This window comes from Hypanus sabinus, chromosome 19, assembly GCF_030144855.1.
Source record: "Hypanus sabinus isolate sHypSab1 chromosome 19, sHypSab1.hap1, whole genome shotgun sequence".
In the NCBI taxonomy this organism is placed as follows: domain Eukaryota; kingdom Metazoa; phylum Chordata; class Chondrichthyes; order Myliobatiformes; family Dasyatidae; genus Hypanus; species Hypanus sabinus.
This window is the reverse complement of record NC_082724.1, coordinates 12,787,340-12,803,973: the sequence shown is the minus strand read 5'-3', so window position 1 is coordinate 12,803,973 and position 16,634 is coordinate 12,787,340. Positions and strand designations below refer to the sequence as shown.

General features: G+C 40.5%; 1 protein-coding gene across 18 annotated transcripts in view; it reads right to left on the bottom strand.

Moving 5' to 3' along the window:
• The window catches only part of atp2b2 (ATPase plasma membrane Ca2+ transporting 2), an 873,878-nt gene that overhangs the window by 650,754 nt on the left and 206,490 nt on the right, over positions 1-16,634 (bottom strand). The window lies entirely within an intron of this gene.

Genomic DNA, 16,634 nt, shown 5'->3' with positions numbered 1-16,634 from the left:
ATTTAGGTTTGAATAAATAGGTACAAAAATAATCACATCAGAAAAGATCGGTACTGACAGTGCTCCCTGAAGTGGAACTCGTACGGGAAACAGTGCTGAAAAATGTAAACTTTTTGATTCTTTTCATTGTCTGGTCTGGTTTGCACAAAACATTATGAAGATTATATACAGTGGATTCCAGTTAATTGGGACACATCAGGATGAGTACATCTTGGCCCAATTAAGTGTCTGACCCCAATTAGCCAAAATTTCACGGAAATAATTAAACAAATATGAAAATACAATCTACCCTTTAACTAAGCAACAAATTATGCATTTAAAAGAAATAGAGAACAAATTAGAACATTTACCAATAGTACTGCCATGCTAGAAAACTGTGTTATTTCTTAAAAGTTATCAATGGAGGAATTCATCCAGTGTACACAGCCTTGTTCTTTTGATTGACTGTAAATGAACAAAATCATCACAGACATCTAGTGCAGATAAAGGACTTCCTTCATTGCCTTCCTGCATGAAGCCTTGTCGTAATCCAACAATAAATTTCCTTTGCCAGCTGGTTTTAGATGAATGGCTTTTAATTTAGTCCAGTAGGCTGATTTTTTGGGTTCATGTCAAAATCATTTCATAGCTTCTTGGCAGGGGTTTGATTTTTTTTTTAAAGTTGAAATAAAATAAAACAAAAAAAAAAAATCACTGCTTTTTGAATCTGTGTCCATTGGCTCAAATGGAGAACATAACACAAGTACATACAACTGATGCTATTTAAAAACTGTTCGCTCCAAGCACAGTGTTGTATCTAACAGCTACATAAATACACGTGACTGACGCCAGTTAGAAGCTGTTCGCCAACAGTCTCCTGCCCCAATTAAGCACCATAGAGTCCCAAATATCAAAGGGAATCCCAGCCATTTTCTTGATTAGTTTTTGTTCTTTAAGAGTTGACCCAGGTAAGTGGCAGTCCTGATTAACCAATTCCCCAATTAGCCAGAATCCACTTACAATATTGAGCAGTTAGTCAGGAATATTACTGCAAACAGAATTCTACTTCCATTGATCTAACAAAAAACTTACACTTATAACAATTTATTTCAGCACAAATTGCCCCAAGGTATTTAACAAATGTGTTATTAAACAAAATTTGACACATAGTCACAGAGATGTTACGGCAATTGACCTTACAGAAAGAAAGGTACAGTGTTTAGGAACAAATTTGAAAGGACAAAAGTAAGATTAAAAGAACAAATTCATGCACTTCATACCTTGAGAGCTGACCACAAAGACATCAGACATTGGTTTGCAACAAGAGATAATCAAGGTAGCAGAAGTGAAGCGGGTAGATTTTTCATAGAAAATGCTGGTGGAACACAACAGGCCAGGCAGCATCTATAGGAGAAGCACTGTCGGCGTTTCGGGCCGAGACCCTTCGTCAGAACTAACTGAAAAGAAAGATACTAAGAGATTTGAAAATAGGAGGGGGAGGGGGAAATGTGAAATGATAAGAGAAGACCAGAGGGGATCGGATGAAGCTAAGAGCTGGAAAGGTGATTGGCTAAAGGGATGCAGAGCTGGAGAAGGGAAAGGATTATGGGACCTGAGGCCTAGGGAGAAAGAAAGGGGGAGGGGAGCACCAGAGGGAGATGGAGAACAGGCAGAGTGATGGGCAGAGAGAAAAAAAACTAAATGTGTCAGGGATGGGGTAAGAAGGGGAGGAAGGGCATTAACGGAAGTTAGAGAAGTCAATGTTAGTCCTGACGAAGGGACTCATCCCGAAACTTCGACAGTGCTTCTCCTTATAGACGTTGCCTGGCCTGCTGTGTTCCACCAGCATTTTGTATGTGTTGCTTGAATTTCCAGCATCCGCAGATTTCCTCGTGTTCAGATTTTTCATAGGCTATTGTGGTGAACTACATATAACTGTCTGGACACGCCCCCTGCTGGCTGCTCCTGTGGCTCCTCCCACAGACCCCTGTATAAAGGCGATCAAGGCCTGAGCCCGGCCGCTCAGTCTCCAGGATGTAGTATGGTGGTCACTCACTGCTTGTTCCTTCTTCCAGTCAATAAAAGCCGATATCTCGCCTTTACGTCTCAGAGTGAGTTATTGATAGTGTATCAGCTATGAATACACAGCAGCAGTAATGCAGTCGAGAACTTCAAATATCATGAAAAAAATTAAACTAAGCTGATGCAGTATGTTAGCAATTAAACAAGTGAGTTAGGGAATGACCAGCAAAATCGTGAATGACCATGGAGAAGAAAGCGAAGAGGACCATAATCCCATCAGAATAGTTAGGTTCAAAACTAGCAAGTCTATGAAAGTGAGCATTATGGGACAAGCTAAGGCAGAGAAGTACATGGTATAAAGGAAATAAGTGATGATACAGATATTTGATCTAATATTCATCTCAGCTTCATAAAAAATCCATGACAGAAAAACAGCTTGATTTAGTTTTTGCTTGAACCTCAGGAGGGGGATAGAATCAAAGAATCACAGGTAGATGCCAAAAGGAACTAAAGCAATGGGTATGATATTCCAACTATTTTGAATTTTCCACCCAGGACACTGCATCCTGTTGAGAAATCAGTGTAATAGTTTGGGCAGAGTGAAGATGTCAAGGCCGTGTTATGAAATAGATCTGGGTGTCAGAATTCACTAAAATAGAAAATGTTTTTTTTGGGCAGTGCAGGTAAACACAAAATGGGGATAAAAATACAGCAGATGTGTCTCTTTGTACAGAGGTAACAGTGCAAGTGCGGTAAGGGAAACCATTCCAGAAATTTCTCTCTTTTACTGCACGTATCCAAGCAAGTGCCCTCCGTCCTGGGTGGATAATTAATGGTGAAGAAGACTTAAATGAGGGTGATGCTGAAATGATCCAAGCAGGTCAAGGCCAGCAACACACACAAAATGCTGGAGGAACTCAGCAAGCCAGCCAGCATCGATGGGAAAGAGTAAACAGTAGATGTTTCGGGCTGAGACCTGATGAAATGTTTCTGCCAGAAACATCGACTATACCCTTCTCCATAGATGATGCCTGGCCAGCTGAGTTCCTCCAGCATTTTGTGTGTGCTGCTTGGATTTCCAGCATCTGCAGATCTTCTCTTGTTTGTGAGGTCAGGGAGAGCAAGTAGTTTAGCAATGTCATGAACATACACTGCTACAAGTAATTATGATTCAAGCCACTTCAATATGGCAGCAAAGATGGAAACCTAATGAAGGGTTCAAACAAAGATTCTCAAAAAAAAAGGCTAACAGCAATTTGGAACTCGAAAACAAGTTCAAGAATTCTTGACAGGAAAGCAATTTTGAACGCAGCTTGAACCTTCAAGGCAACAGGTCTCTCCTCTGGTTTTAGTAATTCATCATGTGAATGAATGACTGCACACTTTATTGTTGCTGCAAAAAAAAAGTACTGAATAAAATCATAATAAATAACAAATTCAATTTCAATATGATTTGAAATAAAATTAGTATATCACTGCTAATATAAATATAATTTTAGTTACAGGTTGTTTTGCTATGAATGCACGTGCTTTCATTATAATCTATTTTCTTTTCATTCAACTTTCAATCAAATAACACAGGTCATCATGACTTGTAGTTACTGCGCTAAGTGGCAAATGTATCATTGTGGAACTGCACATTAGTAATTACAATATAGCTGTCAATCTGAGCACATTATTTTTAAAATGAATGGATCATTTATATTATGCAAATAACATTTATTTATACACCAAGAAATTAATATGCTGTGGATTAAAATACAAATTAATATAATCAAGTTGAAAAGCATTTAGCTCACTGAATAGGACAAAAATACTGACCTTTACTTATCTGTTTATTAGCAATCAAGGGTCAATTTTATGCAAGGAGGTCGTTTAGTTGTAGATATAAGGTCAGTATTAAACTATTTTATCACCAAATTCCTTCCTGACAGGATCTATCCTGTCAGGATTCCTGATAGTTAAGGTTGAAAATTACAACAAACAAAGCTGAAGTAACACACACACACAAAATGCTGGAGGAAGTCAGCAGGTCAGGCAGCATCCATGGAAAAGAATAAGCAGTAGACGTTACAGGCCTAGATTACTCTTCAGGACTGAGGAGGAAGGGGGGAAATGCTAGAATAAAAAGCTGGGGGTGATGGGAAGGATAGCTAAAAGGTGAGAGGTGAAGCCAGGTGGGTAGGAAATACAATACTATACAAACACTTTATTGTCACCAAACAATTGATACTAGAGCGTACAATCATCACAGTGATAATTGTTTCTGCGTTTCGCGCTCCCTGAAGTACAAATCAAATATAATAAAAATTTAAATTACAAATCATAATTAGAAAATAGAAAAGGGAAAGTACGGAAGTGCAAGTCAGGTCCAGATATTTGGAAGGTATGGCCCAGATCTGGGTCAGGATCTGTTCAGCAGTCTTATCATAGTTGGAAAGAAGCTGTTTCCAAATCTGGCCGTACGTATCTTCATGCTCCTGAACCTTCTCCCGGAGGGAAGTGAGACAAAAAGTGTGTTGGCTGGGTGGGACTTATCCTTGATTATCCTGGCAGCACTGATCCGACAGCATGTGGTGTAAAGTGAGTCCGAGAATGGAAGATTGGTTTGTGTGATGTGCTAGGCTAAGTTCACGATCTTCTGCAGCTTCTTCTGGTCTTGTACAGGACAACTTCCATACCAGGTTGTGATGCACCCTAGAAGAATGCTTTCTACGGTGCACCTATAAAAATTAGTGAGAGTTTTAGAGGACAGGCCAAATTTCTTCAGCTTTCTCAGGAAGTAAAGGCATTGGTGGGCCTTCTTGGTAGTGGACTCTGCTTGGTTAGACCAAGTCAGGTTATTTGTGATATTCACCCCGAGGAACTTAAAGCTTTTGACCTGTTCCACCTGTGCACCACCGATGTAGATGGGGTCATGTGGTCCGCTACTCCTTCTGAAGTCAACAACCAATTCCTTCCTCTTGCTGATGTTGAGGGATAGGTTATTGTCTTCGCACCATGCCACCAAGTTCTTAATTTCCTTACTGTACTCAGACTCATCATTACCCAAGATGCAGCCTACAATTGTGGTGTCATCAGCAAACTTATATATTGAGTTTGATGGAAACTTGGCTGCACAATTATGGGTGTACAGTGAGTACAGCAGAGGGCAGAGTACACAGCCTTGTGGGGCACTGGTGCTCAGAGTGATTGTAGAGGAGAGTTTGTCCCCTATCTTTACAGCCTGGGTCCTGTCTGTGAGGAAGTTGAAGATCCAGCTGCAGATCTGAGTTCTAAGACCCAGATTTCAGAGCTTAGGAATCAGTTTATTTGGAACGATGGTATTAAGGGCAGAGCTGCAGTCCATGAAAAGGAGCCTTACATATGCGTCTTTATTCTCCAGGTGTTCTAAGGAGGAATGTAGTGCCAGAGAGATGGCATCTACCGTTGATCTGTTGCTCCGGTAGGCGAATTGCGAAGCGTCAAGGTTATGGTTGATGTGTGCCATAACCAATCGCTCAAAGCACTTCATAGCAATTGATGTTAGAGCCACAGGTCCATAGTCATTCAGGCATGGCACCTTGTTTTTCTTCGGCACCGGGATTATCGTTGCCTTCTTAAAACCTGAAAGGATCTTAGACTGAAGCAGGGAGCAGTTGAAGATGTCAGCAAACACTCCAGCTAGCTCGCTTGCACAGGCTGGAGAACCCGTCCTGGGACGCCATCTGGGCCTGTCGCCTTCCTTGGATTTATCTTCAGGAAGGCTCTTCTAACATCTTCCTCGGTGACGATGAATCTTGATGCCACCAGGCCCGGTTGATCCAGGGCGGGCGGGATGCTCCTCTTCTGTTCGAATCTTGCGTAGAATACGTTAAGTTCGCCAGGAAGAGAAGCTCTACAGTTATTGATATTCCCAGCCTTTTCCTTGCACCCAGTGATCTCATTTAGACCCTGCCATAGTCTACTGGCATTCCTCTGGTTAGCCTGGGCTTCCAACTTGGCTCGATATTGCCTCTTGGCGCTCTTAATGGCTTTCCGGAGTTCACGCCTGGATTCCATGTAGCAACTGGATCTCCGGACCTAAAAGCTGCAGCTCGAGCCTTCAAAAGGGACTGGACCTCATAATTCATCCAAGGCTTCCGGTTAGGGAATACCCGGATCGTCTTGCGAGACACACAGTCCTCTGTGCATCTCCAGATAAAGACCATGACAGCTGAGACATACTCATCGAGGTTAGTTGCCAAGTCCTTGAATACTAATCAGTCCACCGATTCAAAGCAGTCACCTCATCCGTTTCCTCTGTCCAACGCGACACCACTTTTGACACCGAAAAAGATTAAAAAAAATAAAATAAAGATAAAGGGTTGGAGAGGAAGGAATATGCTTGGAAAGGAGAGTGGATCATAAGAGAAAGGGAAGGAGGAGGCGACCCATGGGCAGTAATCGGCAGATGAGAAGAAGCAAAATGTCAGAGGAATGGGGGGGGGGGGCAATTTTTGTACTGGAAGGAGAAATTGATACTTATGCCATCAGGTTGGAGGCTACCCAGACGAATAAAATGTTCTTTCTAAGGATCATTTAGTTTGTGAAACCGTTTCATCGTTAATTTCTTGGGACACAGACTAGTAAAGGTTTCAAAGTAAAATGGGCAACACAGCAAGAAAAATGAATAATGACCAAGAATAGAGAAAATACAGAAAGCGCATTAACAAATGTAGTGAGAGGCCAAATATCATTCAGCTTTTAACAGAAAGTAAAGTTTAAAAGCAACGTGAGGTTTTGCATCTTACAGTTATAAGGCCAAGAAATATAACGGGTTATTTGGAAAAAACTGAAAACTGATGACTTTAGGAAAATTTGGGGAGCAGTATGGGTCTACCAGAAGAGGTGTAAGGCACTCCTTCCCTCTGCTAGCCTGCAGGTCACCCTTGGGCAAAGTGCAGATGTTTCTTCGTGCCCCCCCCCCGCCCCCAATCAGGGTCACGAGAAGCTACAGGAGCATGTCGTTGATGGTTGTATGAGCAGTGTATGTCACAAGTCCTGGTTATGCGACCACTGATGCCAAGGTAGACAATCTCTGAAGAGTATTGATAATGGCTGAGTTCAATCATCTTGTAAAGACACTGTCCAGAAGAACACAATGGCAAACCACTTCTGTTGATAAGTTTGCCAAGAACAATCATGGATATGGAAAGACCATGATCGCCCACATCATACGACATGGCACACAATGGTGATGGTGATGAAGGAAGGCTGAAGACTGATAGTAGTGGGTGGCTAAAATAAATGAACATAAGTTAATGAAAAACAGGAGAACATTGCATAAAGTGAAAAATGAAGAGCTTGGTTGTGTATTGAAAGAGTGGATTCATTAGCAGCGGAATGAACGTATGCAGCTTAACAGTCTGCTGATCACGAAACAATCAAAGATCTTGCACATGAACTGAAAATCTAAGGCAATTGTGAGTATTCAGCAGGTTAGTTGCAGGAATTTAAGAAAAAGCATGGCATTAATTTTTTAAAGGTTTCTGATGATAAAACATGATGCTAGGAAAAAAACTGGACTTGAGCAGCATGCATCCATACAGAACAAGAGATCATGTCAATTTATAAAATCAAAGGATGATTGCTACAACAGAAACACTTGTTAATGAGGCAGACAACACTGGAAGAAATGTTTTAAAAAGTCATCCAGCACAGTGCCACCTCATCCCAACAACATTCGCTTCCAGGCCTCTCAACCGGTTCTAACGCTCCTCATCATAGTGATGTCAACAATGATGAATCCTCTCCCCCAGGTTCCTCAGCCCTGATGTAGTTGTAGTGTTTGGTGCTGCATTTTATCTTCTTTTGTAAGTGAAGATCATCACTTTTCTTTGGTATTTACGAAACATGGTATTTTTCCATGAAATCGGAATTTCACCTCCACCTATAATCCCATGTTTGAGTGTAACATAGCCAGTGTCATTACTCCATTAATAATCAAAGGTTAACATTGTTCACAGTTTTCATACATTTGCCTGTAATTAAATTCAATCTTGTGTGTTTATACCTTACATAAAACCTAAAAAAAGTAAAATACAAATACAATGTACTGTAACCTTTTAATCAAAACATGGTATCGTAGGTGGAGACTGAAAGCCTGCCGTTATTTATTGTTGTTCAACAGCTGATTCAGCGATTCTCCCGATGCTGCTCTGCTGATTTTGTTAGCCTGAACACACTGCATCTTCATTATATTAACGGTATGTAATTTTTACTGTTAAGTACTGTATAAAAGTGCGATGAACACGTGTAAGATAAGGACTGCTCACTGGTAGCACATAAATTCAGAGTTGGGAATGATGGCTATGCCAAACAGCCACTGACTGTCCACCTGGGTGGCCCAGGTAGTGATAGCTTACCTTTCAGATTATTCAATGTGCACTTTATTGCTTCATGCACAAAATTATTAAAATATTATATAAAACTGCCTTCAGGGCATATGTGTAAGCTGCATATTTAATGTAAATGGGTTTTGTATTTAGAATTGCTCCCATCCCCAAGTTATCTCATTATATAGATACAAATATTCCAAAATCCAAATAAATCTGAAATCCAAAACACTCTTAGCCCCAAGTATTTCAGATAAGGGATGCTCAACCTGCACCAATGATCTAACAGCTTAACAACCAACTCGGCAACCAGGCAGAGTTAATTTTATTTTTGTCAGATTTACATGAGTGGGTTAAAACATTTACAGTGTGTATCATCACTGTGGCTACTGAAAGCTTCTTAAGAAGCATCTTCCTACTTGTCACAACCACCAGTGAGAAGGACAAAGATTGCAGAAATATTGAACGCTGTCAGTATCAAATTCCTTTTCAAGTCGCACACTAATGCGGAAATACTTGCTGTTCCTTGATTGAAACTGGGCCTAACTACAGGAACATATTTTAACTTCAAGTACCTTCATTACACAAAGGTGATTCCCCATTACCTCCCCAACTTCTGTTAAAATAGGTGGTAAATGTGAACATTTTCCACTGATGTCCACATGACATTAATGAATTGGAATGAAAATGTGCACAATTTCTATTAAGGCATAGTTATACTGCCCTAGAGCAGAGTAGGCTCTTTAAAGTTGTTATAGCCAGGAATGCGAATGGGAACATGCTCCCAATAGCATGCTTCTCAAATAGCCTTCGACAACTTAGTCCAGCTTCTGGCTTTCACGTGTGGCTTAGCTACTAAGCCAGGTGGAACTGTTTCTGGACTGAAGAAGGGGCAAAGGTGGGTTACTGGAGCCTTCAAACCAATCGCTTTGGGCAAATGGGGCTCGTCAGCACCTCTAGGAGAAAAAAAATTCCGATCTCAAACCTCTGCTGCCTTGCAACTATACCCACTCCTGGGGAAGTCTTCCAGAATAAATACAGTGGGAAAAATCTGGAGCTGAAGTCCCTAAGGCAGTGGTAGATTGAGTTCAATGCTGACTGGCAACTCCTGTGATGCTGCTGGTACCAAACTGTATCAGTCTCTGCCATTCCTTTGGGTTCATCAGCTGTGTGGAGAGGGGGAGCTTGCTACATGGCCGACAGCTTGTTCTCCATATTGTACTGCCCAGGCTTGTGTACTCAGATAGCTAGGATGCAACATCCATATCGACCTCGATCAGTACAGAGTGGTTTACTTAAGGTACAGATTCATTTGATCTAGATACAATTTTAGATCTATTGGAAACTTAAATTTGTGGGGTAAAAATAAGAAGAGCACATTTCACTAATATTCCAAAGTGAACCAAGTAGCCAACGAAGAACGAGATCTTAGTAGCAAAGTCACTGCTGTGAAGTAGAAAACACAAGGGCCAATTTCTGTACAAATGATAACCAGGACCATAAATGCGAGCAAGTCTGCAGATGCTGGAAATCCAAAGCAACATGCACAAAATGACAGAGGAATTCAGAAGGTCAGACAGAATCAATGGAAAGGAACAAACAGTCGACGTTTCGGGCAGAGACCATTATTCAGGACTGGAAACAAAGGGGGAAGATGCCAGAATAAAAAGGTGGAGGGAGGGGAAGAAGGCTAGCTGGAAGATGATAAGTGAAGCCAGGTGGGTGAGAAAGGTCAAGGACTGAAGAAGAAGGAACCTGATAGGAGAGAAGAGTAGACCATAGAGAAAGGGAAGGAGTAGGGGACCCAGGGAGAAGTGATAGGCAGATGAGAAGAGGTGAAAGGCCAGAGTGGGGAATAGAAGGGGAGGGGAGGGGGAGGGAAGAGATTTCCAGCTGAAATCGATATTCATGTCATCAGGTTGGTGGCTACTCAGACAGAAAATAAGGTGTTTCTTTTCTCCCTGAGGGTGGCCTCATCTTGGCAGGAAGAGGAGGACATGGACCAATATGTCAGAATGGGAGTGAGAATCGGAATTAAAATGTTTGGCCACTGAGACCATATGCTGTTTTAGTATAATTGACCAAAGAGAACAGATGGAGCTTTGGCTTAAAATCTCAAAAATGAGAACTTTCATTATCAGCCTACATTCTAAGGTGGAAATTGCTCATGAAAGAGCCTTCCAGCTCAAAGAGCAATGCTACTCAACTGAGACGTGATCAATACCAATTATTTAACGCAGCAATGTAATACTAGTGCATAGTGTCAGGAACAGCAGATTACTGCTTTTGCATACCTAAGTCTCCCCTCCCAGAACTTTCAGATCTTAAAGAATGAAATAATGAAAGAGAAGAAGAAAAAGAATGTATATGAATCAATGCCAGCCATCAATTAGAATTTAAAACAGTCCAGCCATTCTTCATCATGGTTGTTTTTGGTCTGTGACTTGGGGAAAACCATTTGCAGAAAATTTTCAAAAGCAATTAATATATACTCTGCTTGGTCCTCTGGTGCTTGAGCTTGAATAGAGGTCTCCATGTAATAAGAGTTATGTATTAAAAATTCAATCTTAATAGGCTTTTGTATACAGAGGAGTTTAAACTGAAAAAAAACTGATGCGGCCTGGCTTAATATCAATTAATACCAAGTACATCAGCTCCCTTTATTTGAAATATTTATCAGTCTAATTTTATCAACAGCAGATAATCGTATTCAAGGATAATTCCCCATCTCTACAAACATCCAATAAAACTTCCAAATGCTACAACAGGAAGTATAGCTTGGCTATGTTTAATGAGTTAGAATTCACAAATTTTAAACAGTTCATACAAATTCAGTGCTTGGGTAGATCTCATGGAGGTCCATTCAATGGGGAACTCTTCTTCCTTCGCATTCCAAGAAGTTTAGTGATGGCATTCAGCAGGAAGGCAATAAAGCATCAAGAATATCAATATGGCTAATATCTATGAAAGTCTCACTTCCTTACTCATTCCTCATTAAATTTTAATTATTTTCACAAACTGAGGGTTATTTGGATACAAGTAATAAATTGGCAGTGGAAAATCTGTGGCGTTGAGTAACCTAATTCCTGAACAAGAAACAGTCTGTAGGACACACTGAAGAGAACCTGGAAAGATGACTTTATCATTCTGGATCTTTTAAAATAACATTATAAAACTATACATCTCAAGGTAGAGGATCAAACATGCTGAATAAGCATTAAAGTAAATGGAATCCCTGCATTCACTTCAGGGGCTTTCTGATTTCATAACAACTAAATTATTAAATAACTATTTCTGTACTAGGGTGAAGAAAGAATAGCACAAACATGATAAATCCCACAGAGCAATATAGAGTATGATGAACAGTGATCTAATTTGCATGTTATCAAAATTTATCAGCAACCTGTGCTGTCCCTTCAAAGCATAGCACACAAACCCAGCTACCATATTTTTCGTTCATTTGACCATCTGCAAGCTGACTTTCAAAACTAAACTCTCCCACTTCAATTAGAGTTCTCAGAGAAACACAAATACCAACACAGCAAATACAAGCAGTATACCGTGTGGAAACAAATAGCAGACCAAAAAGGACCATTAAACCACCTCAGAGACTGGTTGAAAGTTGACGAGTGGATCAGGTACTGCAGTTGCTCATTACAATTGAAGTTGAAATGTTCAATTCAGTTCAGTTGAAAATTCAAAAACAAAAAGAGACCAGCTACGGAATGTAGATATCCTTGTTGGAAAGGATTATTGTTCCTTGCAGGTTTATGAGGACATAATATTGTGGTTATTTTTCTTTCAAGGGGGAAGATGTGTAATTATGTGTGCATAATAAAGAACTCCAGTTCCAATAGAAAATATGAGGGGTTTACCCAGACCAGAAGCCACAATGGTGACCTTTGTTGCGTGGTTGAACAGGGCTGAGCAGCAGTACACTAATAAAATGTTCTAACATAAACGTACACCAAATTTGTCTTTATTAAGAACAAACATAACAATCATACAATCCTACACCTTACAGAGGCCTTGACATGCTAAATTACATGTTCCCACCCCCAAACATTGTACAGCACTTTTCCACAACTATTGGCACTAGATTTTTCTCTCCTCTTATGCACATCCTGTGCAGAAGAACTCACCGTTCCATTCCTGCCTAATAACTTTAATAAATACCTACTTATTTGCCCAGAGCCTCAAAATTAATGTTGGTTCAGTAAATTAAACAATGAAGTCAACAATGTCAAGTTCAGAATTCATTTTGTTGAGCTTTTTTTTCCGCATGTCACTAGCTCTATAGCATGCATGTGCACGTGTAGGGCAAGTGCATTTGTGTTTTTTTAAAATGCATTTATAATTTTCCTCTCATCATCGAAAGGAGAGAGTGATCTACATTTGTCAGATAAGATGTGGTGAGAAAGACTTTCACTCAATATACTGTCAAATTATTTCTTTAATCTGTTCTTTTATTTTCTGCCTCCTACTGTTTCTTAAAGGGCAGACTAAGGCTGTTATCAAACGATTCTTCCGAGCCTGTGATTTGGAAAGAGGTATGAACAGATTGCTTCACTCAAGCCTCAACACTAACTCCTCTTAAGAGGGATCATCTTGCTTCCCACTTAGCATCTGCCACACGCTGCCTGGCTAAGCGACTCCATCATATTACAATCCTTTGTTACATCCCTCTTTAAAATAATAAGCTGCACTGTTAAAAAGATTGTGATAAATTCCTAATCAAAATACTCTTGCAAAACAATGATATGTAATTTATAGGGGTTACATATTTCTACTACTAGTTAAGGTTGTCACATGGAGTTGCATTTTTACAATAGACACAAGCTATTCTTGTGGTCACACTTAACACTGTTTGTTTGCAGGTATCTGGGTGACATTTCTGGTTAATAATGTGGACTAAGGCAGGCCTGCGCTCGTATGTTCAATGCTCCTCAATAATAGATGAGTCAACAAGAATCTTGAACAGAAAAGGCTCTATAACCAGCATTTTCATAAATTAAGTCCAGAAGTGGTGCATTAATTCTGTCACTACATTAACTTTTTTCCCAATCACATGTTCCTGTCTCATTTAGCTCTGCAACAGTATTATCCAAAAATATCACTCTTTTCACGAGTTTTAATTTTGTCTGTTAACTTATATAACCAGCTCTGGGGTGCTTAACTCTAGCAGATATCAGTAATCCAATTTTGAACACCAACGTGGAACTGGTGCCGCAGTTTCTCAGAAGCCATAATTTCTCAGAAGCACAGAATTCAAACATCAAGCCAAGGCTATGATAAAGCAGAATTATATGATCTAACAGCTAAAATCTAAAATAATATTTTTTCATTTATATTACCCTACACAGTCTACTACACAGTCCAAGTATGTGTTCTAGATATTCTATGTCAAATACAGGATAGGGGGAGTTAATCATGTGACCAATCACACAGGTTCTGAATAAGTGATATATTCCCTGAAGAGAAACACCAAAAGTATCTGAATTATGTGTGGAAACAAAATAAATGGTATTTACAGTTGAATTTTAAACTGTAGGATCATGTAGCTGGACATGAATATTATTTAGGCTGGAGGAGCTCAGCAGATCGGGCAGCATCTATGGAAAAGAATAAACAGTCGACATCTGGGCCGAGACCCTTCTTCAGAACTGAGAGGAAAGGGGGAATATGGCAGAATAAAAAAAAAAGTGGGGGAGAGGAAAGAGGCCAGCTAAAAGGTGACAGCTGAACACAGGAGGGTGGGAAAGGTCAAGGGCTGGACAAGGACAAATCTGATAGGAGAGAAGTGTGGACCACAGGAGCAAGGGAAGGAGGAGGGGCACTGGGTGAGAAGATGTGAATGGGTAGCATGGGGAACAGAGGAAGGAGCAGGGGAAATTTGTTCTGTGGAAGGAAAAATCAATATCTATGCCACTGGGTTGACCAGATATGCAGTGGGAAGTATCCTGACTGGCTGCATCATGGTCTAGTATAGCAATTGGAATGCACAAGAATGCAAGAGTCCTAGAGAGTATGGACTCTGCCCAATACATCTGTGGCACAGCCCTGAAAATACAACATAATTTCTCAGGTCAAGGTGCAAACCACAGCACATACAATTATGATCCAGTACATACAGTACTGTACAAAAGTCTTAGGTACAGATATAAACATGAGGAAATCTGCAGATGCTGGAAATTCAAACAATACACACAAAATGCTGGTGGAACACAGCAGGCCAGGCAGCATCTATAGGGAGAAATGCTGTCGATGTTTCGGGCCGAGACCCTTCATCAGATGTTGCCTGGCCTGCTGTGTTCCAGGTACAGATATATATGGCTAGGGTACCTAAGACTTTTGCACAGTACTGTAGTAATTTTATGTATTGCACTTTACTGCTGTTACAAAAAAAACAAATTTCATGACATATGTGAGTGATGATAAACCTGATTCTGATATGGGTCTCTATTGTAGACTGAGAGTGGGAAGGGGGCAGGGAGAGGACAGTCATGGTTAGGAAAAGGGGAAGGGAGAGGGGAGGGGGCAGGAATCACCAGAGAGACATTCTGTAATGATCAATAAAACAATTGTTTTGATCAAATGACCTTGCCTGGTGCCTCGGAGCTGGGTGCTTTCAACCCATGCCACCACTACCCCTCCCATCGTCCCTGGCACTCCTTCTTTGCCACCTGTCCCACTCACCTCCCATGGCACTCCACCCTCTCCAGTCCCAACACAGTTTGTTCCCACCAGATTTACAAACTCGCTCTCTACTCCACATTGGCAAATACGGTACTGGTTAACTAGGGTGCTGAAGTCTAATGCACGGTACTGTACATTCACCTGGGCGCAAATGCCAGTCAAGTCAGCTTTGACTTTAATGTGAAGGGAAGTGACTGGGGATTCCCCTCATTGCTTATCTCTAAAAGGAACAATTTGGAAATGACCCTTATGGGGTCAATAACAACAGACACAGCCACTCTGACGTAACCATTATCCATTACTGACTCATGAAGATTTCAGATGCCTTCTTATGGAGCAGCACAAAATAACACTGTCTTGAAATAAGGTTTTGAATTCTGCTCCACTGTAAAATGATACATTTTAAGGAATTAGAAAATAGTATTCTCTAGGGTGTTCGGGATAATCATTTGCTAATGCTTCCGAAAAATATATCCTCTATAGGCTATCCCAAAAGCTTTCTTCAGAATATACATATTCAGCATTCATCTTTATCACACAGCCCTATCATCTAATCTATTTATTTATCTGGGAGGCATATTTGCTCAGTTTAGACCCGGTGTTCCCAACTTTTTTTTATGCCATGGACCCCCTACCATTGACTGAGGGGTCTGTGGACCCCCAGGTTTAGATTGAGAAAAGACCTCAGAAACCAGACTTGATGAGTTGGCTACTTGCTCCAGGTGGAATTAACCTAACTGTGCCACATCCATGTGGTTCCACCACTGTGCTGCATCACACATAGGAATCTGTCCCTGAACGCTTTGGTAATGCCACCCTAAAGGATGGGCTCCAAAGTGCACACCATTGTATTCTGTTATGATGTGGATGAAATGGCCAATGTGACTGAATATTCTGCAAGGTGACATTGTCAGTAAAACTTCAAGGACATTTGCATGTATACTCTCTTCAATACTTCTGCAAATGGCATTCTCCAGTCATTTTCCTTTCCTCCAAATCACCACATGCATGCTGAAAAACATTCACTAATCACGCTGCATGAGGAATTACAGCATGCACTGCAGAGACATACCAAATTCCACTCCCGCTTGGCTTTCCACAAGACTTTCTTTATTCCTCAACCTCAACAAGTCTTTTCCCTTAATCAAATTTGCGCTGAACAATTACCGTATTACATCACAGCCTGCAGTTAATGTTATATGTTACTGACGTATAAATGAAATATGAAACAGTAAAGCTATTACAAACCAAAAGGTCACTGTTCCATTGAACCATCCCTTAATCATGACAGTACTGTCTTTCTGAATGAGATTCAACAATTCTGCAAAGGGGGAAGAGTGACTTTGGGACTTGGATTTTTCTACCCTTCATTGGGGGTTTCTTTGTTTTGTGGACTTCTGTGAAGAGGATGAATTTCAGGTTGTATACTGTACACATACTCCGATATTAAATATACTTTCAAACTTCGAAGGTGATGGTCTATTCTGCCTGGTATCTTCATGCAGTGCACTTTGCTCATAATGTCACATTAGGAGGCACTTTGTGAGGTTTCTCAATGATGACAGGTTTCTCATCACAACA